Source organism: Parambassis ranga, chromosome 4 (genome assembly GCF_900634625.1).
Source record: "Parambassis ranga chromosome 4, fParRan2.1, whole genome shotgun sequence".
Taxonomy (NCBI): domain Eukaryota; kingdom Metazoa; phylum Chordata; class Actinopteri; family Ambassidae; genus Parambassis; species Parambassis ranga.
The window spans coordinates 7,012,980-7,039,555 of record NC_041025.1 but is presented as its reverse complement, the minus strand read 5'-3'; the positions used below and the strand labels follow the sequence as shown (position 1 = coordinate 7,039,555).

The window sequence follows — 26,576 nt, the reverse complement described above, 5'->3', positions numbered from 1 at the left end:
GGGGCAGAGTCACATTATTCTCTTTAGTCTGCCTGTGTGTATGCTTATGTGTGTATATGTGTATTTTGAGGCTGTGTGTAACATTAGCCTCGCAGTCACAGGTAATGATCTCATCTCCCCGCTGGTGACTGGAGGCACACAGAGGGAATTACGCACAGACAACACACACACACACAGTGAAAGGGAAAGATGGGGAGCAGAGATTGGTATTGTAATGGTGCTCTAATGGGCTACCTGACAAGTGCTTTTTCTTAATGTTATACCCCCTCTCTCCCTCTTTCTTTCCCCACCCTCTTTTCTCCAGGTACATTTTCCTTCTTTGGGGAGCAGTGATATGGACACCAGGTGTGGCGACACCAAGGTATGCATTCATTTACCACGCTGTAATGTCTATAATGTTTGTTAACATTATGTACATCACATTTTCCTCTCATCGCAACAAGCTTTTCTCTAAGTTGTATATTTTATTCCAGTATTCTTAAATCAAATCTATACCAGAAAGCATATTTTCTGTGCAATGTAATTCTAAACGTGATGCACCTGTGGAGCCATCAAATATCCTCAAAGAAACTGATTAGTGTTCTGCTGGCATACTGGCGTAATCCTGTAGTGTAGCACATTGAATTTTACAGATGCAAAAATTACCTTTGTGCAACTCCACAGCTGTCAGTGATAACAGAAATTGATGAAAAGTATTCACAAGAGACATATATCTCAATTTACTGCTCTGCACAGAGTAAATGGTGACATCTGAAATAGAATCTCGACTATCATATTGAGTGAAACATTGAAACTATCACAAAAGAAACCAGAGACTCAGCAATTAGTTTTTGGCCCAGAATGCATCAATTACTCGATTTAAGAGTGTTATCACAACAATATTATTCTGAATAATTTTTGTGTAGTGAAAATTATCATGACAGCGAGCCCTATTATCAATATGGTTTCAATAAGACAGCCTGTCTGACAGCATTTGTTTAGCTTTGAATCCACCTGCTATCAGAGCTGCCATTTTTATTTACCTTTGAACAGCCTCTCACCCCTTCAGACAAACCATGACACTCTTATTTGCTCTATTTTTCTATTTATACCCACCGAGATGAGCAATGAGCCCCGGGCATCCCTCACTCACTCTCTCACCCAAGTACGTGTAGTCCCACACTGGCACAGAAACACACTTTCTCCCTCAGACATGTGTGCACATGCTGTTAGTTAGTGTTGACCTAAAGGTTGTAGCGGGTTTCGTCAGCTGTGCGTCTGGCCACATGTACTGATGTAATGCTGTTAGCAGCGCTGTGCAGCCTCAGAGAACACATAAAGGTTTGGTGTTCCTGCTGTGTCCTTGCTTTCAGGCTTGTGCTTCATGGCATCAAACGGAAAATCCATCCTAAAAACCAATAACATTTGCTGTTCTCTGGTTTCATAAACATGACTAGGTTTGCAAACATGAAAATGTAACAAACAAGATGGTTTTGGCAGTCTTCTAGAGACACATGCTGAAGCAACACTGACAGTGACTAGGCTGATTTTATGAGGATGTACCTGGTAGCAGTTATCAAAGCAATTACAATATTATTTTTTTCAAATGTTAGTTTATGAATTCATAAAGTCATTTGACTTTTTTGCCAGAGAGATAATGGGAGGTTAAAGTCAATACCAATACCATGACAGACAATTTGTTTTGAAGTGGATTTTTAAACCATAATTAACTCCAGCAATCAAAAAGCAATTAGCAGTGAGTCATTAACCTGCCTGTTCTTTTCTGACCTCAACTAAGAGGTGAGTTTATCACATTAAATATAAGGCTGCACAGTGTACGGGCTGGCGCACTCACAGAGGGAGAGAAGGAGAGCTGGAGTACGCCTGCGTAACTGAAAGGGTTAAAAATGAATGAAGACAACATCCATGTGGAACAGTCCATTCTGCATTATTTACAATATTGAGAATACTCTGTCAGCTTGACTTGTTCGATCACCCCTGCCTTCCACCCCCCTCCTCCTTTGATTACTACTGTACCACCACCCCCACCCAACACACATACTTCACCTCCCCTCTGACGACACGGGCCAAGTCTCAGTCCAGTGGAGCAGGGACGTGTACACCACAAGTTCAACACTGCTTTTTGTATTCATTTTTTTGAGTTTGACACTTGATGTATTTCACAGATATGTTTACAGGCAGCTGCTCTCTGCTGTGAATATTCTCAAGTAGCAACATGTGGTTTGGGCCAGTGCTTCAACAGAAGTGACTGATTGCTCTTTAGATTATGCAGTGCTGGTATAATTTATTTAGTGAGTAGCTGTTGTATGATTGGCACCCTCATACAATAATGTAGCAAATAGCTATTACAGGTCTCCTAACAGTCAAGTGATTAGTACTGTATGTCTGTCATGAACTGTCTGAAAATGAAGGCGACTTCCTGAAGGCATTTCATCTCATATGTAGGGGATATACAGTGTAACACATACACTTCAAAGCCATAAAATCAGGATAGAAATGCTGTACGCCCAAACAACACCCTGCACTTTCACTGCCTTCACCGTATGATGCAAAACTGTAATCTATGTAGCTATGAAATATCATAAAATAAATAAATGGTTTGGTATTAAGCTAAACATTATCACAAGTGCCAAAAAAAGAGAAAGAATACCTTCCTTATTTTGCTGTTAATGTTGTCACTGCCACCTCCTGACACTTCCAGTGACACTCTGTTAATCTCTTCCTGCTAATAAACCTTCTTTAATTACTTCTCAGACCCGAATTATGCTCCTATTATAACATGTTTACATTCACACAATGCTTTACTAAATAATTAATTTTGTTTTTTTTGTTTCCTCTTTTATAATCTCTCAAAAACAATTGTTTTTGTCCTGTTTGTAACACACCATAAGCGCTACTTATGGGCTTAGGCATTAAGGTTTATGTAAAACTACTAAATATGGATCAATATCAGTTCACAATTGTGGATAAGCTGATGAGGTTTTGGTGGTCAAAGGTCACTGTGACCTCACCTGATACATTTTTGGCCATAACACCTGTGACAAAGGACTGACCTGTTTCAGCTGATCATATTAGTTGTCACGGAGGCAGCCAATCAGGACGCACATTACTCCATGCACGAGAAGACTCTTTCCATTTTTAGTAGTATGCAGAGGTTCTGGGGAGATGTGCAGTGTTGTGTAGTTGTGATATTGCACGTTACATAGTGTTTAGTTTTTTATCTGTGTGCGTGCAGAGTTCAGTACACCTGCTGGGAATTTGTTTGTATTAAGGATTATATAGTGTCAGACGATGATGTTGTAACACCGACTGCTGTCACAAGTTTACAGCGAATTGAGTTTACTTCACTTGAATCTTCATCAGTACTCAGTTATCACTTGGTTAGGCTTAAAGGTAGGGTAGGAGATTTTGAAAACTCAGTGAGAGTCAGCCAGATTTTGAAAGTAAACACACGCCCCTTTCTCTCGGAGCTCACCCAGAAGCCACGCCTCCCAATCACATGGACGCGCATTACCTGAAGAAGGGCTGCTGTCTGTGACTTCGGCCATCATGCACGTACCTCTCTGGTGCACGCAGAGCAGGAAGAGAGTGACAACAAGCCAATACTGATGTATTTAGCATTTTATAGCTTCCACAGATAATTAATATTCTTCGTTTTAATGCAAAACTGCCGAACTAATTAGTTGCTATCATTTGTAAAGAGAAGTTGCACTAATTTAACAAAAAGTGCATCAGAATTAAATCTCCTACACTATTTTTCAGTTTGGGTTGAAGCAGGCTGTTTCACCACACTTACCAAGCAAACTTCTCTGCCATTGCCTTGGCTACCACAGTAACGAGACTTGCTTTGACCAACACAACACGACCACAGGAAGGAGCTAACTATGCTTACTCCAGTTGTTTCAGTCTCCTTCATAATCTGAGCTCTGTTTTCGTTTGTCAACAGAATCATACATGTCACTTAAAGTGACAACTACCAAAATATACTTTTATTGATTTCCTTCTTTACAATGATCATGAGTCTCAGCAGACATAAACTGTAGCCTGACTGGTTGATGGCATTACACTAATGTAAGCCAATGTGGCCTTTATTCTAAGAAGAAAGATGTGCTTGTGGCTCTGTGGGTATATTCCCATGTCTGCATATGCAAACCTCTTAATGAAACATGATGAAATATGATGGGTCCTCCCAGAGGCAGAAGCCCTCACGGTTACACATCCTGATAAAAGCATAAACATGTGTGACATTTCAGCAGAGCACATCTTTGTATCTAACCCCTTTATGGGGTTAACACACACACACACACACACACCAGTATATTGGTTTCTCCCATTCATACATACATTTACAACAGTCTGTAATTGTGTCAGAACCTGCTGCCTGTACAGAATGTGCACATAGAGTTTTCACATGCAATATATTTTCCCTCTTCTAGACCATCTCTCCTCATCTCCACATGCTCTTTTCCTCTCTTTACATCTGTCAGGCGCTTGATATCCTGATACATCTGAGTTATTGAAGAGTGGCATGCTTTGATAGCCTGGTTATGCTGTGATATTTCATCTTTGGAAAGGGGGGGGGCAGCATTATAGCTCTGCTCCATTTGCCTCTGCCGCCTCTCTGTCTTCGATCTGATACACATCCACACACACACACACACACACACCACACTCTGGTGTGTTTACTAAGTACAGGAGATAGTAGATGAGACAGGTCATTGCGTCTTGCGTGTGCGTTTGGATCAAATTTAATCTCATCCTAGTCTACATGTGTCTCTCAAATTCACCTCCAGACATATTGATGTCTTTTCAGAGGAGACTGTGTCATTGATGGGTGTCACCTGATCTCAGCTGTTTGGTTACAATATCACATGAGTGCATTATGTTTTATATATATATATATATATATATATATATATATATATATATATATATATATATATATATATATATATATATATGTGAATATTACAATGAGGGATGGGATTTGGAGCTAACGTTAGCTTACACAGCTACAATTAGCAGTTTAATAAGGTGTAACAGCCAAATAATAGTGACTCAACTCATGCCCTGTGGGTGATGATGTGTCCTGTTCTGATGTGTCCTCTGAACTGACTCAGTGTTGGTTTCAGTTCATTTAACATGTAAACACAGAAACAAAAATAGAAAATACGTGGATGGCTTGAATAGCATTTGTTAGTCATCATAGTCCATCACTAATCTGTCACTGCTTAACAACCTTCATGCTTTTTCTTCCTTTCCCTCATCATTTTAGGGACATGTATGATCACTTAAACAGAAGTGCATAGTGGATATATTACTACTCTAGACTTTCACTTCAGTGATGATGATGTTTGTTTCACGTGTCTCTGTTTTATTATATTAAGGCATCATGTATGTTAGTTTGTAGCAGTTTCTCTCGCCTTTCTTGGCTACCAGAGTGGTAAGTTGGAGCCTCGCCTAGACTTTTTCAATGTTTAAATCCAATCAACTGACTGTGCCACCACATCAGAAATTTATCTTCACCTAGAACCTTGAATCCTGTGTGTGTGTGTCGCCACATCATTATGTTGCATTACGTATGCTAAGCACACGTGGTCACCCACCATGATGTCTTGTGACATTGAAAAAGGGTTTTTTCATCAGAGTGTTGTGACAAAACTCACGCCCTCATTAGTCTGCTGAATTTACATTCTGAACATGGTTCAAACTAGATTCAAAAAATCATTCACTTGATTTTCAATGTTTTGTATTTACACAGTAGATATGTGCTCCAGATCTCTTCCCTTTACATTCTGTCTCAGCTCAGCTTGAGCAATGGATTCTGTGCAGAGATGTCTTGAACATGTTTCAGTATGTTTTACCCTGAATGTGATGTATTGAACATTTCTGGTCAACATGTTTCATGGCTTAAGGTTTTATCCAAGCTTACATAAATGATGAGCTGGCTGTTGCAGACCCATAGTCCCACTCTACTGTACAGCTATTACAGTAGTGCAGCAGTGCAGTTCAACTGTGCTCAGGCAATTAGAGAGCTGCCTTTGTTGCCTTTAACGAGTTTGACCCGTTTTGCTGATAATACGCATAAATTTCCATTCTTTCTCCTCTTCTGTTTTTTTGTCTTTCTGTCTGTCCTCTTTATTTCATCCTCTATCTCTCACTGTGTCCTCTTTTCTGTATATGTGTAAATCAGAGGAACCCTAATCCTGTGACAATGATTTTTGGAGAACACTATGAAGGACCTGACCTTCACATTCTTGCCAGAGGTCATAGCCATCTGGACATTCTCATGGATTACCCTAAAGGAGCTGTGTGTGTGTGTGTGTGTGTGTTACTACTCAGGTGTTTCTACATGACAGATGTGCATGCGTGATGGGGGTGAGAGGAAGGAGAGAAAACTAGCTCGTGGCTTTCCCACATGCAAGAGTTATCTGTTCAGCCAAGCTGAGACAGACCAACAGACTGAGAGCAGAGGAAGGTGAGCGAGAGAGGCAGATACTGAGGGAGGGAGATACAGAGGAAAAAAGGGTGTGAGAGGAGATAGAGAGGAGGGCTGTGCGGAGATAGAGAGGAGTGAACCACAGCTAGACTTTGTTAGGAAAACAGAAATAAAAGACAAAACCAAGAGAGAATGGGGCAGCGAATGAGGTTATGCAGCTGGGTTTTGTTGAGAAATATCAAGAGTTAATTGTTGATTACACATAATGAGGAAATTGATTCGTGTCTACAAGCTTTCAAAAACACAACTGTCACTGCATCATTCAGCATCGCCTTGTGACTCATCCTCAAACGTCAATCTGTAATGTTGAGCTTCCTGGTGTAAAAATTTACTCAGCAATGAGAAAAACAACATGATGTGTTGTAACCATGTGAGCTGTGTGTGAGCTTTTTTGCTTTAAGTACTGATGAGATGAGAAAATATTCTTTTCAGACATTTATCTGATGCTAAAATGTTGCACAGAAATTCTGCACAACATATCTGTCATATCTTAATGTGAAAGTTTGAGTTTTTAGAATTTAATTATTGACCATTTCCACTCATTTAAAAAAAACAATCTAGTGTTTTTTATTGAAGCATTGAAGCAGAGTGATTTTACTGAGTACTCATGCGTGACAGAAACAGAAGGATTTATACAAGCAGACAAACTAGAGACAGAGATCCCCAGCAAATCCAGTGTGGACGGTGTCCTTCTCTCTAGAGCACTCATACTGAATCCACAATCCACTCTGACCAAGGAGAAAAACACGCTACATGCTACACCCTCTAGTTCGTATGGGGAAAGATTCATGCAGCAGCGGCATGGCGAGCTCAATCATACCTCGAAGCTTTGAGGTGCTTCTCTAGAAGACAGAGGAGAGTCTGTGGAAGCCAAGTTCTTTAGAGCATTGTCAGATCATGCAGTGGTAACATGTTGTTAGGTTGGAACTCTCATGTAAGTATCTTGAGTCATCTCGTTTAGATTACTGCAATTGACTTTTTACTTGTTTTAATAAATTGCTCTTAAACATCTACGAATGATGCAGCATGCTGCAGCAAGGCTTGTATTGTATTCTGAACAAGCGACTCCTCTTTCAGTGGCTAAACCCCACTGTTTGTTCTGTTTGTGTTTACTGTTAAGTCACCTCTGTTTCCTAAGGGGTGACTATAAAGTCAGGTTATGATAACCAGTGTATCTCTCCAACCTGACCTCTGACTGTGTGAGTCTGGAGGAAGAGGTTTCAGGTGCAAGAGTGCTGAGTGTCTTGCAGTCTTTGCAGAGATCAGAGGAATTGTGTTCACACTAAGGCTCCTAAACTCCCCCCTAGCAGCACCACACAATTGTAGAGGAGGATGATTTGGGCTCAGGGAAAGGAGGAGAAGTAAGGAGAGGAGGTGGTGTAGGAGTGGAAAGTGAAAAGAGGCAGATTACAGGAGTCTTTCTTTCTTTCTTTCTTTGTAGTTTTGAGGAAAAACTTGAAGTACACTCCCACACTTAAAGCAAAAAGGTCTGGTGAATTTGCCAAGTCCATGACTCACATCTGATTTCAGCTTCACGACTGAACTGTGGGTGGTTAACTAATCAATAGTCTGTGCTGAATGACTGGCTGAAGGCTGCTGTGTGACTGGTTGGTGCATTCATGAGTCTTTGAGTGAGTCTTTATGTCAGGATTAGGATGGGTGCGTGGTGTGTGACGGTGAGATTTGGGCCGTAGTGTCATCTCTAACCTGCATCTGACAGTGATGCAACCTCAGCTTCATTCACAAGTTCTTCATCAACTTTTCTTTTTAAATCTAAATCCACCAATCAGCCGCTCCTTCTCCATCCTCTTTTACTTCTTTGATCTTTTGCTCATTATAGTTCTGTAATATACATTTTCTAAATCCCTTACCATCACCCAGTGGTTTTCTTCTTCTTCTCCTCCTCCTCCTCTTCACTCCAACCCCCCCTAACCTCACTCCTTGAAAGCTGGAAATCAGGACAGTTCAGCAGTGGAGGGGTTAAGACGAACCCAGGCTTGTGATTGGCTGCCGGCCGGCGGTCTGAACCAGCCTACAGAAAGAGGTAACCAGGCAACCTCAGAGAGGGAGAGAGAGGGAGAGGAAAGAAGAGGGGGCAGAGGACCGAGGAAAAAAAACGCGCTGAAAGAAGCCTGGCATAGTTTTATGAGGATTGTGGAAAAAGATGTAAGGAAGCTTGTGAGCGCTCTCCCCGGGATGGAAAACTGGATTACTCTGTCTGCTGAAACACACTGTGGATGTCTGAATATACCAGGAGCGGGATACACGGGAATGAATGGATTCTAAAGCCTTTTCACAAAATGGGAACTAACTGTGCTCATTTCCGTTGTAGTGTGAAGGTAAGTGCGCCAGTGCGATGCAGAACAAGTGGCAAAGTGTGCTGAGAGTCCAGGAAGTGTACTAGAAGATCAGTGTGTGATAGTTGGTGTATGTAGAAGCCTGTGGATTCACTGTGCTCTGCTCATGTCATTGCAATGAATTATCTATTGCTGCTGCTGCATCGAGATTTTAATGTGCGCGCCCGTGTGCTGGACGGTTGTGGGGGAGTGACCCTCTGAGAAATAGTAGTCAGGGGCTGTGTGTGTGTGGCGGGAGGAGAGACCGGGGTTTTGCTGCATTTGGTGCGTGTAGTCACTAGGGCGTCCCTCTCGTGGAGACCCAGCGCCAGAATATAGGTTACAGGGTGACGAACGCATCTTAAGTTTTTATGTCGGACACACAATATTACACATTTTGTTTTGGCGTGCTTCCCTTGCCTGGCGATTCCTCCTCCTCCTCCTTCTTTTGGCACCAGGGTAGTATCTGCTGTGACTTTTATAGCCTGCTTATTATAACGCTATTTTTTCTCGTCCAAGTTCAGCAGACCCTTTACTGTGTTTTCTTTTCTGACCTTTCTACACTTACCCATCATTTCCTTTTGTTGCACGGCCTCACACCATTGAAAACTTTTATCAAACACACTTTTACGCACGGATCGTTCTGTTCCCGCCTGCTGTTCCTGATGTGTCCGGGTTCCTGGCTCGCAAATATAGAGTCAAGTAAAATGAAGCGAGAAGCGGTAACATATGCTCATGAGGTGTTACTGCAGACATGCAGCCAGTGGTCTGTGGGCTTCAGCAGGTTCCTTGTCAATGATCCTTAGTCGATGGAGAAAGAGAAAGGGCGAGAGTTGAATGAGCAGCCCGGTCAGTTTGCTTTGGGGGCCCAGGCTCCGCTGCAGCTAAAAGCCGCATTAATCATGGAGCTGTAGCGCTGCAGACTCTCCCTCCCTCTCTCTCTCTCCCTCTCTCTCTCTCCCCCTCTCTCTCTGTCTCTCTCTCGCCCTCGCTGCCTCTCTGCTTCTATCTGCCACACAGGCTGCATCAGCTTCATGTATAGGCCTGTGTCTATGTGTGCTTGTGAATACTTGTGTTTTCCATACTTTAAATGTGTTTTTTCTTCTTCTTTTGTCACTCCCTGCTTCTAGAGCAAGGTGCCTTCTGTTTATTTTTCCTGTTCAGTATCTGCATCATAACATACTGCACATCACATGGACTCACACATATATACCTCAGAAAGGTCAAAACTTTCAGATCCTTATTTTACAGTAAGCATAGTGTGTTGGAGTAGTGTTAAATTATGTCTACCGGTACTTAAAAGTAGTCATTTCAATCTTAGTAATTTTGTTTTTGATTATTTCTAAAGTGTGGTGTTGCTACTTTGACTGAAGTACAGGATGGGGATACTTTTTCACACTTCTGCCAAACAAATCTCTTACTTTTGCCTGTATGGGCCCAGCTGGCGACTTCAGGTTGTCATAGAAACCCTTCAAGTATTGTGTGGAAACTCTCAAAGAAAACACTGTTGAAGGCGCTCTTTCTCCTGCTTTCAGTTCTCATCTCCGTCTGCTCTGTCTACAGCCTCTCTTTTCTTTTAGTCCATTCTGTCACTTTTCACAGCCTGCCTTTCACATTTTATAATTTTTCCTATTGCAGTAAAGTTCTATAGGTTTTTTGTCTGTGTAGTGTGTATGCTGTATAACAGTAGACAATGTTCCTGAATGAATGTTGAACTAACTCTTGAACCGAAAATATCTGTTTTAGTCCTGAGGTCAAACTTCCTGTGGAAGCGTGATGTTCTTGCTCCTAAAGTTTTTCACAGCCTTTGCAAAAATATGTTTGTTCCTGAGATTTTGTATCTCAGTCAGAGACATGTTGAACCTCTGATATCTGGAAAGCAGAGACAGTTTTATAGAGTCCTCTCACACCATGTAAATGTCTGAAAAATAGAGTTTAACCTGTAAAGAATGACATAAAGCCTAATGTCTTCCTTTAACTAGTGTAAATTTAAATGGTATGCTCAGGGGGCTGTTTGAAATGCTGAGGCCTTTGTCATGGTTCACTGGCCTGCTGGGAGTTTTAATCCAAAAGCAAGTGAATTGTCCTTGAGACTTCAACGTCTAGACCACACATGCTAAAAATATACTAAGGCACTGAAATCAGTCCAGGTCTATTCACAAGGTTTTTTTTTTACTGTAACCTTATCATTCGCCTTGCTGCCTGTTTTGCTGAGGCACCCCATTGACACCTGTTGCTATGGATACAGTTCAATGGTACAATAAATTGACAGGCTATTCAAGTTACCTGCTCGACTTGATGGTGGCTGTGTCTCACTGGCATTTCTATAAATTAGCTGTGGTGAAAACAATGAGCAGGCAGCTGCAGAGGAATTAAACATGTGGAGATAACACCAAGTCCCCCACCTTCATTATATTCTTTTCCTTTTTGACCTGAACTCAGCAAAGGGAATGTCATAATTGTCCACATTTTATAAATAACTTGACAACAGCAACTCAAATTTCCAGTTGCTGCTGGGTTCATTTTAAACAATTTTGATATTTCATGGACACTTCCATTGAGTCAGCTCCAACTTTCTTTTCTTTTTTTTTTGCAACAATGAAGACTTCCCACTGAGGTGTCATTTTGGCCCGCTCCCAGGCAACATATTCCAAATGCAGACATGATTGAAATGACACTTTTTCTTTTTAGTTCAGAGGTAAACACAACTCATGTTTAACTTTGCACATTCATACAGTGCTTTTTCAAACCTGTCCTCCCCATCAGTTGTGTCCGGTATAACACATGCAGTCACTGTAATTCACTTTTCACTCCTGCACTCTATATGCTACCTTTTGACCCCTTTTACTTCTGTTTCAGTTCACAGCTCTGACTCACGGATGAAGCAGGGTTCATTCCTCAACCCAGAATTACTGTAACCTCCTCCCACCCCTCTTGAATCAGTAATCTTGCACGTTAACAGAAGGGCAGATGGAAATCCCAGTGAAATTTATACTCTTTCTGTGGTGTTTTAAACAGGTCGTCCCATGTTAAGTATTGGTATTTTTTCACTGGGGGTTTCTCTGTTACACAGACTGAAAACAGAGAGAATTGACTGGCTTTTGGCTGGCTGCCATTCCCATTGATCCACTTCCTGTGTGAGTGTGCATGTGTGACATTCTCTCAGATATAATTGGCATAGAGAATATCTTTGCAGCCCGCTGGGACTAAGTGTGTATATATGTACCCAGTTTCTTGGCATTTATTTACTGTGAATGGAACAGAAAGTGCATTTGTGTCCGGATGATCAATATTCACATGGCCATAAGACACAGTATGTGCTCAGAAATATCATTACCACCAATCATGATTACCTCCTGAATAGAAACAGGCACAGTACAGCACGTCACACACATGAAGACACAAACTCACACAGAGGACTGCGAGAGAGCATGGCAGTCCATCCAGAGGTGCAGATCAAGCTGCCAGCTAATCTGCCTCTGCAGTTTGTAATCTATAATCTTCTCAAAACACTCACAATCTGTCCACACACCACTGGGATTAGCATCTGCAGACACAACAACAGTGCACACACGCACACACACACACACACACACACACATGAACCCTTACATTCAACCATGAAAAGACGGCTGTATGAGTTTGGCATGCTCTGCCTGTACAGCTCAACTTCCCAGCTTTATGGAGAAAAGCTCCTTTCTCATATGCACGGCTACCCTGAAATTTTCCGGACATCACCCAGAGGAGCCTTATGTGGAAACACAAATGTCAAAATCAGTTAGATCATGTCCACTGTGTGTTATCTATCTGATTGAACTACGAATAGAGCATAAAATTGCCAGGCTCAAGGCTTATGAGAGGGGCCTGTTTGTTTTCACTCAGATAGTCCACAAAGAGTCCACAATTTGCAGGAGACTACATGTCAATCACAAAGTGGGATCATTACTTGATCATCACTTATTTTTGTCTGCTTTTATCTGCCACTTGAAGTTGTTGCTGAATTGTGTTAAAATAGACCTTGATGGTGTTATACACCTTGATGGTGTTACACAGCATAAGTATTTTGTACTAATGTCTGCCTGCCTGTGTATTGCATTTTTTTAATACTGTCTACATCACAATCACTGTTACAGTAGATCCACTGCCACATACTGCTTTTGTATTGCTGGACTAAAAATGACTTAACAACTGTGGTAATTGCCTTTATTTTGTCATTCACAAGTCTTTGTAAAGCCTTTTGCTTTTCTGCACTTTTATCAGTTCTCTACATCTTCACCATTACTCCTTTTTTTTTGTTTCTCAGTCTGTGTCCTTGATTTTTCATCTCTGCCCTCTACACACAGCACAGCTGCACCTCTTTGTCACTTCCTGTTTCTTTCTTTTCTCTCCCTCCATCACTCTGCCTGTAGCGTAGCTTCAGGGATCCTCCTGTTGCAGATAAGCTGTTGATTATGGGACTGACACTTGGGTTTTTCTTTTTTTTCATCCGGCCCACGTTTGCACTGCCAGTTGTATTTCACTTCACATTTTCCCAATCCTGATGTACATTTGTCTCCTTTTTTCCCCTACAGAGCAACACTTTGGGGTTAAATCACAAAGGTGTTAACTGTTAATGAGTTTTCACAGCAAACAATAGCACTTTAGAGAAGGCATTTTCAGAGGATCACACACACATGTACACACACACACACGCATGCACCTCACTGGAGTCACAGCACATTAACACTTCAATTAATTCAACGCTTTACATTCTAATTTCCCCAGAAGTCAAGATCCCTGACCACCCTCCCACTCACCACCACACACACACCAGGTGCCCTGTGTCATGCCTCAGCAGACCCCAGCAGTATTACATGGTCCCTGTGACATTTTAGGTACTGAAGAGAAAGCGACAAACAAAGCATCACAAATTACATTTTAATTTGTGTTCTTTGCCTTTTATGCAGCCACGTACAAAGGAGCAGAAAGGCCTTTCTACAATATCTTTTATTCAAAGAGTACAATAGATAATGAATCCATGTACAGCATGAAAATGGGAGTAGGCTCTCAGTTTTGCTCGGGGGTTTGCTAGCAACTCTTCCCTGTGGATCAGCTCCACTGACTTCCACACTCACTGGGAGACTGCAACAAAGTTAGAGAAAGAAATAGATGAAGACAGGAATGGAAAGATGTTTTCCTCAAAGGATTTCCTCTTTGTATTTCTTCCCTTCTTCCTTTATCTCTTTGTCTCTCTCATGATTTCTCTCCATCTGTGCTTTTCTGTTGCTGCTCACTAATGAATTTTTAACCGTGCTGTGATTCTTCCCTTTGTCTCTCCCTTATGTTTGTAACAATTATCCACAATTCAATATCCATCATTATCCAGTGTGTTCTGCATCTAATTCACAGTGATGCTTCACGCTATATGTAGTTCTAGTGTAGGAGGAGGAGTGCACTAGTCATGTGGAAGTGATGCAGCCTGTCTGACCCTGAACGACAAGGTGCTGGTAACCTAATTAAAATCCTTCTATGCAGTGGTTGGGTTGCCCTGTGTGCTAAACAGCTGTTTGAGAGAATGAAACGGGAAGAGAGAGAGCAAACCAGTGCCGCCTCCCTGGGGCACCTGGTGCCCAGCTTGTATAGCACTGGCTGGGCTCAGAGGAGTGCTTGGTGCCCGGATACTCCTGCATTCAGCCTGGAGAGCTCACACTGAAGTACACTGTGACACTCATCCATGACATAAATGCACCTCCTCATGCCTTTTTACACATTTACAAACCTGTGTGCTTCAGCTCATGAAAGTACTGTTGTAATCACAGAATGTGGTTTTATGCACTTTCATGGGTCATGAAATCTGCTCGACCCATAAAACAAGTTAAGTTTCAATTAAGGTGGAAACATAAAAATGATCAAAATGGGACTCGTTTTTTCATACAGCATGAAACCTCTGAGATTTCAGCTGTAGTGTTTTTATCTTTTCTCACTGCAGTGTATCTGCAACTGATCTTTGAGTGAACTAATTTTAAGTTTGCATCAATAGCACAACTAATTAAAATCACACCATTCATTTTGCCTATGTAGGCAAAATGTTTGTGAAGAAAATGATCTGCTCAGGGCTGAAGTGAGTAATAACTGAAGCTGCTCGGTGTCAGCGGTGCTGCAGAGCTCTGAGCAGCTGCTCAGCCTCAGCTGTTTGTCCTCCACATGGTCAACATCCACATACATTGTCTGAGACTCAGAACCACCATGCATTTAGAGAGTTGAAGGGAGGAGATAGAGTGCACTCATATTTCTAGCCATGGTCATTATAGGATATCACTCGCTTTAGCCACTATAGTAACCTGAAAAAGAGTGAGGAAAAACAGATTATGAATCAAGAGGCAGGAATAATATACAAGTGGATAAACGAGGTCGCACTCAGTATAGTTTGCTCCACTGCCTTGCTGGTTCCAAGTTTTGCAGGCTTACACATCATCTGTGTTGTCTTTGCATTCATTCTGCTAAGTAGAACAGGTGGTGTGTTGGTCCAGTCCAGTTAGAACTGTGTGAGCAGCTGCAGCTGCAGATGCTTCACTATACTGGTGGATGCAGATAGCTGTAGGACTTCAGCTGGTGCTGTGTGCTGTATTTGATCAGTGGTGCTTTATGACAGTTGTGTTACATATATAAATGCAGTATAGCTTTCAGACAGCACAGACTTCACTTCTCTGTGCCACAACCATTGAAAACAAATGTTTCACAGCAGTAATGACCAAAGCACAGTTATGGCTACAGCCACAATCACAGTGACAGCTGTGTTATTCCAGGGCTGCAGTCATAATCAGAGCTACAGCCTGTCACAGCAGTGGCCATTGTGGGAGTTCTTTATTTCAAGCTACAGGTTATAGCACATTTCTTGCTGCATTACAGCGGTCTGAAATGCTTGTTGGATAATGTTTATTTCACACCAGCAAAGGGTAATATGCTGAGTCACGGCCGTAGATTTAAACTGGAAAAGGAAAACTGAAAAACTTTTAGGCATAATTTAAGGTGATGTGTAAACCATCTCTGAGTAAATGTAAAAACTGAATGAAATGTATTATAATTAAATGTGATCAGAACCTTCTTATTGTGTAACATGTATAAGAATTAGCCCTTGTAGTTAATAGCAGATAACTACAAGGCAGCTGTGTAAGAGGTTTTGACACACATATATATATATATATATATATATATATATACATACATACAAAAATATATATATATATATATACATACATACAAAAATAAATAAAGCAGTCCTCACTTCACTGATAGGTATTTGCAGATCAGATCAGCTCAGTGCCAGTTAGTCTGGCTCTGTGCACATATTTATTAAGCACGCATTTACAGAAAATGAAAGTACAGCTGTACCGTTCATTTCTGACAGGCCAAAAGCAGCTTAATGCTGCATTAAGCACATTTTTGACTTGTATTGGCAGAAGGTGGTTGATACTGTATCAGCTTATCAAGTTTTAAGCCTGCAGAATTCTGCAGTAAAAAAAACTCCACATCCAACTAGATTCTCATCTCATCACCTCACCGTCAAAGACAAGTAGGTGTGTTTCTCTGGCTTCTGACATCAAATCACTGAGTCTAAATATAGAACTGGTTTGGGTGGATGGATGAACTTTCCATTGTGTCACCCACAGATTTCTTAAAATGTGAAAAGTTAGTGTAGATGCCACCCACCTGTCACTTAAAGTGACCACGCCCCTTAGTTATATTGACTTTAAGACTTATTGTAATTTAAATGAGTGAATTATATTAAAATTCCACCGCTGTACTAATTGTACTTGCTTTTGGAGCTCAATTACAAGAGTTATAATTTCTGGCACCTCTGCAGTAGCTCCATTTCTCAGCTTTGGAGGTAGTTGCTTGGTGTTGACTCGCACAGAGCTCCCGACCTCTGTGGAATTAGATGAACGGTCCAACAAAAAATATTAATATTAAGTACAAACCAGTGGACGTGATTAAAGAAAATACTGGTAGATTGTTATCAGCAGTATAAATTGACCAAAAGTAAATTCAGTTGTAATTTCTAGCTTTGGTGTGTGAGAGTAAGTGTGTGTGCATGTGTGTAGTCCAGCTTTCAGTCAGGGACCTTCTTTAAGGACGAATGGACGATTCAATCACCTGCTCCTAGGTCATTTGTGCTCCTTGATCGAGTTCCACTGAGCATCTACCAGACTGACACACTCTGCTGAACTGCAGGTGCACACACACACACAGAGTCATATGATGAAGAGGATATATAACTGAAGGGTAATTTTTTTCAGTATGATGGTGTAATAGTGCATTTGATGACTCTCACCCTCAGGCCATGACCCTTCTTTCCATCTTCCTTCCTCTCTGACTCACACATTTATACACACACACCCACACACTCTGTATATGAACATTAAGATATGCTGTATTTAATTAGTTGGATATGCTTACAGATAACGACTCCCCTCTGAACATAGCAGTTTGAGGACAGGGGAGTACGATAAGTGATTTTTGGGAACGAGGGTGTTAAAAGACCACCCATTCAGCCATGAGGCCAAGCTCACTCTGTGTGTGTGTGTTCGTGACTGTGCATAAAGCTGGATTAATGGGATAGGCAAGATCTAAAAGGTTCAAGATTAAATGACTGTGAACTGATTTGATGGTTTCAATCTCCCACACCCATAACAGCCAGGGTTGGAGCTGACAGGTTTTTTGGCCTTGGCTCCTTTGTGTGTTGTGGCCGACGAGAATACAGCATACTATGTGTTGATGTGTGTATTTTTTTCTAGATTTATATTGCTTCAGGCTTGCTCAGCAGCTGGAATTATCAGCTGTACTATTTCAAAGGTCAGATCTGTATGTTTTTTCTCATGTGGGTTTATGAATGTATGTTGACAGACCAGCCACCGAACAACTGCAGGTTGACATCATAAAGCATCAATGCAGCTTTTATGAATACTTGCGTCCTTCTGCTGAGAAGTAAGAACATGGATAAAAGAAAAACGAAAAAGTACAAAAAGTACATGTTTTAAGTAGCCATTTAAAGTGAAATGAACTACTCAGAGATGTCTGGAGGGGAGGAGTGAATGAATAAAGGAGCAGCAGGAAGTGAGAGATGGAGAGAAGTGAGGTGAGAAATGGTTGTGATTGCCTGGTCTGCTTGGATAAGCTCTGCTCTGTTATTAGCCATACATATATTTACTGATGTGATGTACCCAGCTCACCTCACCCAGCCCTCTCCTGCACCTGGCATGTGCCCTCATGTGTGTGTGTGTGGATGTCTAATGGGTTTTAGCGCTGGTGATGAGACTACTGTCTCACCTTTCTCTCTCTCCCTGCCTCTCTGGAGATGCTGCACTAGCCCAAAGAAAACCGACTCTTACCCTGGCCTTTGCTGTAAATCACCCCTAAAATGAGTTCTTACTGTGATCCCCTAACGCTGCCTGGTACCTGGGCTCTCTTGAGAGAACAATTTAATGATCCCCTGTCTGATAAACGGAGGACGCGGGAATGAATGGAAATGTGTGCTGAAGGGAAAATTTGAAGTCCGTATTGTCTATCAAGTGGCCTTCTCTGAGTGTGGACCTCTTCACCAGAGTGGATTGACCTCTGCAATTTATTACCTACATCCATCACATCTTAGCCCTCAGGGACACACACGCAATAATAATATCACAGCAGCCCCATACAACTGGCCATATCACTGCCTTCTTGCTGCTCTGGCTGCCTGTGTGGTTTATTAAATGTCTTGCCGGGTGGTGCTGTTTCTTCCTTTATAGTTGTCTGTACAACATGTTGCCTCCTACTGTGACTATACCGTAGATGTTTAATTGAATATATGCGTATGTTCGTGGCTGGATGTTTGGATGTAAGAATATCATTTATTTTTCATCCTTCTGAACCCCCGACCTCATCAGTATCCTAATGGATTCCTCCCTCTTCTCACTGCCTGTTTCATCCATTCTTCCCACTTATAGTGGAGAACTTTGGTCTCCCCCTCTGGCAGGGCAGCTCATCCTCATCTGGAAAATGTAACACAAGATTGATTTTTCACAGAGATTGTGTATGTTATCTAGTGCCCATGTGTCTATATAGTAAAATGTGTCAGGATGGAACGTTGTAGCTAAAAAGGGCAAAAGATACATTGAAAGAAATAATGTGTAAAATATTGTGAAAGGGTGTGTTTTAACACAAATGGTATCTTTTTCTAAATCGGACCAAGTAATTATGGTAGGGTCAAATGAAGCATATTATGTCTTATGTTTTTTTGACCAGTCTTAACTATATAATATATGTATGCTATGATTGCTTACCATTGTGCCAACATGGACCATTAGACTTGATGAATGTGGTGGCAGTTTATGTGTTGTTTTCATGTGAAAATAAATCCTAAATCTGGATTAAATACCCTTACAGCCTGTAAAAAGGCTACGGCGGCACTGGAAGAGCCAATACTAAGTTGTGAGGAGATTTTGAGTGCCTGTCTCCTCAAAATAATTTGCAACTTTCATCCAAGCCATCTGTTCATACATGAATATCAAAACAGTTTGCATACTACATGCGAGCAAATAGGAATTAACATCTACAACCTGTTGGTCTCTGTTGGACTGTATAAAGTAATAAATGATGAAACTGATGAGAACATTTATTAGAAGATCCTCAAGTGAGAAGTGGGGCGAGCATCCCTAGCACTCACTGTAGGCTTTAATTAAAGCTTCTGCTACAAACTAAGTTTAAATTACACCAGTGGTGCAGTCTGCAAGGCAAGTAAATCACTTTTGGATATGTAGGTGCTGGCACTTTTTAACACATACCAAATATCACTGTGATGTTGCAGCTTCCCACTGACACTATATTGAAATGTTGTCCACATACATTTTGTTACATATATAGGAGGTGGCAAGGAACTGGCACATGTGCAAGGACACTTTCACACACAGGGTTGAACTCCAACCTGTGTCACAGCCGACACACATACATAGATTTGAGTCATTAAAACCATATACTTAATGTGATGGCCATTACTTTAATGGACAGATGGGCTGAGAAGGCCCTAAAGTGAGGTGTGGATGTAGGGTGTAGTGTGTGTCCTCCGTAGTCACGACTGGGTGATGTTTTCAGGGGTGTGACCGTAAATTAAGACAACAGCAGAAATGGGAGGGATGGAGGAACACTTCCAGGTGTTGCACAGCATTTAATCACTCACCTGTGAGACTAATGGAATGAGCCAGCGGACACACACACACACACACACACACCCATATGTGATTGCAGGTACACGCACACTCATATACTTGTGGGACTAAGTAGCCAAACTCTACTACAGTGAACACACCACCTCGGCTGGTAAAGGCTCATTCAAACACATACACAAATACATGACAGCTTGCTGCGCTTCCCCATCTCATTACACTGCTCATCTCCTGCTCCTCTCCTCCTCCTGTTACCATCTGAAGGAGTCACAGGAGAAGGAGGAACAGAGAGAGCAGCGCAGCATAGCTAGTAGGTCAGGAGGCAGAAGCAGCTATTCTCCATTCAGGCTGTGGCTGCAGGCAGCGCTACAGGTAACAAACACATCAGTCACATACACAGCACACCTGTTACTGTACAGATGGCAAGCCCTGGGAGAGAGGCAGGCAGAGCAATGAAGAAAGATGAGCAATCAGACAGAGAGAAACACAAAGGAGTACAGACAAAGGAAGGGGAGGAATGATGTTTTTCGTGGGTAAATTGTTGAAAGGGATGGAGGAAGAGGAGATGCGGTGGTGGTGGTGGTGGTGTGGGTCAGGGAAGCTGCACCTGTTTGTGTAGTGTTGGATTAAGGGGAATGTGGCTGTGGGAAGGGAGGGATTTCCTCACCTGTGTTTCCTGCCTGGTGCTGATAGTGCTGTGTAATCTACTAAGTCCCTCTTTGTGCTCTCTGTAAGCCATTATACTCACACACATCTGCATCTCTTTTTATATCTCTCTTTCTCCACAGTAGTCCTCATCATTACCTCTGTCCTCATCAAAGACACTGTAACATTCTCGGTCTCTGCTCTTAAGATCTGCATTATAATTTAGTTCTCTGTAATCATAGAATAAAAGATTTTTGTGTGTGTGTGGATGTAGTGTGCCTCCAGCTACATATCTTAATCTCCTGACTATTACATATTCTTCTTCAGCTGGTGGAGGCATCTGATAGGATAATTTCACAGCCCTTCTGGCCTTCATCTTGCTCCAGGAAGTGAAGGGGACAATGTGTCTTGGGAATTAGATGAGAAAGATAACAGACGTGCTCCAGACTTTTCTCTCAGACGCACTCTATGGGCTGAATTCTGTGAGTGCGCTGAATGTGTTCTGGAAAATACAAATTTTCCATAAAAAACTGCTGCTGTTATTTCAAGTTCTCTAATTTGTAAATTTTTCCAAAAAACAACGTAGTTTTCTTTTGAAATGTTAATAGAATATTATTCACTGTTTTAATTACTTTAAAGCATATTCATTTTCTCCACATTGTCCGGTTTTAAAGGGGTTTATTTCAACAAACCAATGGGATCCTTCAGCAATTATATTTCACTACGCTGCTGATATTCATTTTTCTGTTAAAACATCCGTATGCAGTAACGCTTCTGTTGCAGGAATTGAACATGACATTCATGAATACTGATGTTCTTCTATGTTCAAACACATAATATCAGTGAAACATAAAAAGCCCAATTTAGCACTAGCAGTATTTTTAGGGTGCTGCCCGATTTTCTTGCAAAAAAGCTTAAAATATGAATTTGTCTTCTGGATGTCTCCTTTTAAGTTTGATCTACTCTATCTCATAGACAGGAGATTTTTAGCATTATCTTTAAAGCCATTGCTGAAGACAAAATACAATCTCCACAAGTGCAGGTTTGTGTTATATTCCTGAGAAGCAAAGAGGTCATACTGGGCATGCAGCGACTACTGACTGTAATACTAATCCACATACGTAGATGCAATGGCACTGGAACAGGGCAGACACAGTCAGCCTCAGCTTTTTTATGTATTTGGCAGCAGGCGATGTTGTGTGTGTGTGTGTGTGTGCTGTGTGAGTTTGTGTTTTCAGTGTGCATGTGAGTGGGAGAGGAAAGGGAGAATCAGATTGCCTATTCCAGTCACACAGATAGTCTTCCACTCTTCAGCCTGTGACAGCACATTTCCTTCCCTCTTCATGCTGGTTGCCTCTTCTCCACCAGCGCTCTCTCTCTCCCCCTCTTCTCTCTCAAATGCAAATGCACATTCAAATTAGCTTTATTGGCACGACAGTGATCTTTATGTAACCTAACATACGATACAATAATAACAGTGTAATTCTTGTTCTTCTTTGTCTCTTAATTGCAGCTGCCTCCTTTACCTTTCCCCCAACCATTTGTCTCTGCAGCTCTCACTCTCTCTCTCTCTCTTTTCTTCTATCCCTGTCCCCCTTTTTTCCCACTCCTCTCCCCAGCTTTTCTGGCCCTCTGTGCTGGTGTATGTATTGGTATCATTAGCAGCTACACTATGATGGATGGCACTGAGAGGCTAGGCCCTGACGGGGTGGGACTCTGCCTAAGCACACCATCATTACCTGCACCACGTATACACACACACACACACACACACAAGTGCAGATGTTTCATACTGTGTGTCTGCTCCAATGTGCATTTGAAACTCTTGCATTTCAGACACAAATGACATCATTTAGTTGACTGCTCACAAATGAAAAAATGACTATTGAATTTTGAATCTCTGTCTCACATACACACATACACACTCTCACATGTAGAAACACACACAGCATTTTCACAGAGTTTTAAGAGGTTTGTATCGACTCAGAGCCCCACAGGGAAGTGAATGCCAATAGCCCTTCCACTCTCTGTGAGAGTTCAGACAGACCAGCAGTCCAATAGACCATAGGGTGCTAAAAGGGTCTATTTCAAGAGCTGGCAGAAAGTTTCACCTCCAGGATCTTTCACAGTCTCAATATGCAGTATGTGATTTTTGCACATTGCTATGGTGTGCGTGTCTGTGCACATGTGTGTGTTTGGCAGGAAATGTTTGCGTAAAGTTCAAAGAGATTCAGAAATGGAAATTATGTAAATCTTGTCCTAAGTATGACAATCCCGTGGTGATTCAGTCTCAGGCTGCTAATGACATCAGAGAGTGCGGTTTTCTTTATCTGAGCTTGATGTGCGTGTCTGTCTTTGTGAAAGACGGATGGACAGCTAAGTAGAACAACAAACAAAGTGTTATATATCCAGCCTATGGTGCCAGACACTGGAGCTATACTCTGTTGTGAATCGGCGTGATGGCTGATCACGTTGTCAGAGTCCATAAGAAACAACAAGGCCTTATTAAACACAGACACTCAGTAAAGATTGATTTTGTTTGGCTGTCTGTGTCTTAACTGGAAGGGCAGGCGACTGTGACAGTGTGCGTGGGCGATTAGACACACAGGCAGGAGGCAGGAGCTGTGACTGACTGATGGCCGCTAGTGGCACAGGCAGCACGGGGGAGACCTGGCGAGGGGATTTAGTTGTACCCCTGTGGGAATTTCTCCCAAGGGTTAAAGAGGTAGATTGAACCGAGACATTCTCATCGGGCTCAGAGGAACAGCAACTGGTGAATCAGCACAGCCAACCCACAGACAGAGTTTGTACTCATTGAAGTTCACCAGATGTGTGTCTTGCTTGCTTTAAACTGCTCAGCTCGGGCTTGCCAGCGGCTTGCAAGTGAAGATGTTTGGGAACGTCATTGTTGAAGGTTAAGCCTCAAGCATCCTTGACTTCTTTTAGTCTCTGCAAGCTTTCTTTATATCTTTACTAAAACATATGCAGAGACTAAGCAGAACTAGGCTATTTAATACTTAAACTTCCTCATGAGCTGCTAACCTTAGGGATACTGATGAGCCAAATCATAATCACAAATGTCTAATAATAATAATTTAATGTAATAACGTTGGTAGTCCTTACAGCGTGGCCAAGACCTCTGAATGTGCCTATGATATGTGGCACAAAGACATTGTCAGCGCATCCTTTAACATTGTCACATCAACTATTCCACCTGGAGCAGCCCACATTTCTAAACCAGCCATAATGATGGTCCTTGTCAGAGTTACTCTGCTCCATTACTTCTGTATAAGTAAGCTAAGTGGTCATAAGATTTAATTTGTTTGTAAGGAATGTACCTAAGAGAGGAAACATGATTTTATGTTGTCATTGTATGGCTGTTTTTGCAGTGTTGATGGGGGTTAGTGTTGAATCCACTGCCCTGCTGGGGCCTTGGATAGGGGGGTTTGCAAGACATCTGCAACTTTCACAGTTTGAATCTGGCCAGGGATTTGTGTCGCATGTCACACCCTCCCTCTCTCTCTCTCTCTCCTCTTGTTTCTTGTCTGCCCTTCACTATCAACTGGCCATGAAAGGCAAAGGGAGAAAAACACATCAAACAGCTGCAAAGCTACAAGGCTTCAATGGATGAAATAAATTAGAACAGATTTGACACATCTAACAATTATAGTCTAACCCACTTTTCATTTTTCAGACGGGCTGCAGTCTTTCCTCTAAAATGATCAAATACATGTAAAAACGAGGCTTTCCCCTTCCCGTCACAGCAGGCTTTAGGCAGCTTTAACTGTCATACAGTCCACAATACACATTATGTACATGGGTTGACTTGTGTAGTTAACATAGTCCAGCTGCTGGAAACAGCTGTTTAGCTGGAGCAGATGTCCACAAATATACTGTCACACCAACTTTATCAGGGTGTCTTTCAGTATTTAGAGCCATCCTGAAATGTATTTATAGTCAGTGAAAGGGTGTTTATTATGCTTTTCCTTAAATTAGAGTCAAGCTGGTCATGAACATTCAAAGCAGCTCTGGAGCCGCTCCCTGACACTCAGCTCCAGAGCTCCCTTAAACGATATTGTTTCTGTTCTATTGAGTGTGCTCCTCTGATTGCACTGTTTTTCTTTTTACCTATATAGGAGATGATCATTAGGTTTGAATAAATACATTTATGTGAATGCCTGATGACCTGGTGTACTCCTTCCTTTATGTGTGCAGATTCTCCTTGACTTCGTAAAGTTCAGTGTCTGATTGAAAAGAATAAACGACAAGTAACAATGTGTACATGAACAAAACTTTAGAACTTTATAGACAGGGTAAAGTTGCTCATTCCATTTCCATAAGAGTTTATCCCACTAGTGACAGACATGTTTAGCCACCATAGCTCCCTGTTTCACTCTTTCACCTTTGGGGAAAAAAAAGGTCACAGCTGTTTCGCATTTAGAAATATCAAATCAAAAAAATAATCAAACTCAAAAATTCTGAATGTCCAGTTTTTGACAATTTTGTCATTTTGGGTAAAAATGTATGAAATACTGATATTAGTTTGCCTGACAGGAGCAACAGTCGTCCCACATCTTTATCTACTTTTCATTCATCAATCAGTGTCTCTGTGTCTGCTTTTAAAGGCACAGTTTTAAAAGCCTGTGGTACGTCATTGTGTGTGTTTGTGTGTGCGTGTGCACGTGTGTGTTTGTGCAACAGCACTGTGCGACACCATGATTAAGTGTTTTGAATAATTGATGATTGCATCCCTCATTAAGCCTCAGTCTTCTGCTCCGGCAGGCTCCGGCTCTATTTTTATGCACCAGAATCCTCCAGTCTTCTCTTCCACTCCACAGATGTGGTGAATCCATCACTCACTTTAGGCTCTGCTGATGGGGGTCCAGAGGGGCTGTGAGGGATCTAAATCATGTTGAGTGGACATTTTTTAACTGGGCCAGGACTGAGGATGGATTTGCAGAGAAAAGAGCGGCTCCTGGCTTACTGGGGATACACTGACTGCAACGCTAAATTATGTTGTTGCTAAGCCAAGAGTGAGCGCACGGTTCATTTCTTGACCTCCATTGCAAAACCTCCTTTTTTTATTGTACCTTCTGTCATTCCCTGTACACAATTTATTTACTCGTTCACCCACCACTGATGCATAAAATTAAATAAGTAAAGACCCCATGAAAATAAATGAAAATGGAATTTGTTTGTAACTGAAGGGTCAGAGGAAATGGTGGTCAGTGTGTTTGTACTGCGCTCTGTAAATCATGGAAATCCATTTTCATATTGCTGACATTTGCCTCGTTCTGTTGACTTCAAGCCACCATAAAGGCCTGAACCATTCAGAGGATGGAGCTGCAGTTCTTCTAGCACAAGTGGCTTCAGTTTGTGTGTGGAGTAATACATGGCTGTATGTTACATCTTCAGAGATGAATAAGAGGAAGCAGCCAAGGAGCTGAAGAAAAGCATGAATTGCTCAATTATCATTCACTCCTTGTATGCAATCTTCAGCACACGTGCAATAAAGAAGATGAAAATGATGCAGGTTGTGGTAGTAGAATAGTGGAGTAGGACTGACGGAGGCGGTGAGGAGATCAGACTGACAGACACAGAGCTGGAATCAGAGTGCAGCTTTCATAATAAAAGCGTATGCATGCATGTATGTCAGCAAGCCGCTGCTTCCTCTCTGCATGAAAAGACAGCCTTACACACATTGTTGAGCAGGACCAATTTACATTTTAGCACGTTAACAAGCCAGAGGAGATACACACACACACACACACACTCACATACACAGGGGAGGTGCAAGGAGAACAAGATTCATTTTCATCTGTTTCCCCTTAAAACATGAGAAAGGAGGAATTCCCCAATGGAAGCAATGCTTTGATATCTACAGCCCTGCGTCTGTAAATAGGTTAGGTGAAGATGATG

The 26,576-nt window shown here is 41.8% G+C and overlaps 1 protein-coding gene across 2 annotated transcripts in view; it reads left to right on the top strand.

Moving 5' to 3' along the window:
- The first annotated feature begins 304 nt into the window (after window positions 1-304).
- The window catches only part of dab1a (DAB adaptor protein 1a), a 70,945-nt gene continuing 44,673 nt past the window's right edge, over window positions 305-26,576 (top strand). The window contains exon 1 of one of the 2 annotated variants that reach the window (XM_028404074.1): window positions 305-361. The gene's annotated coding sequence lies outside the window, so the exon portion shown is untranslated. Of the gene's footprint in view, window positions 362-8,613; window positions 8,839-26,576 lie in introns of those variants that run through there. The other variant, XM_028404073.1, reaches the window with a different exon arrangement.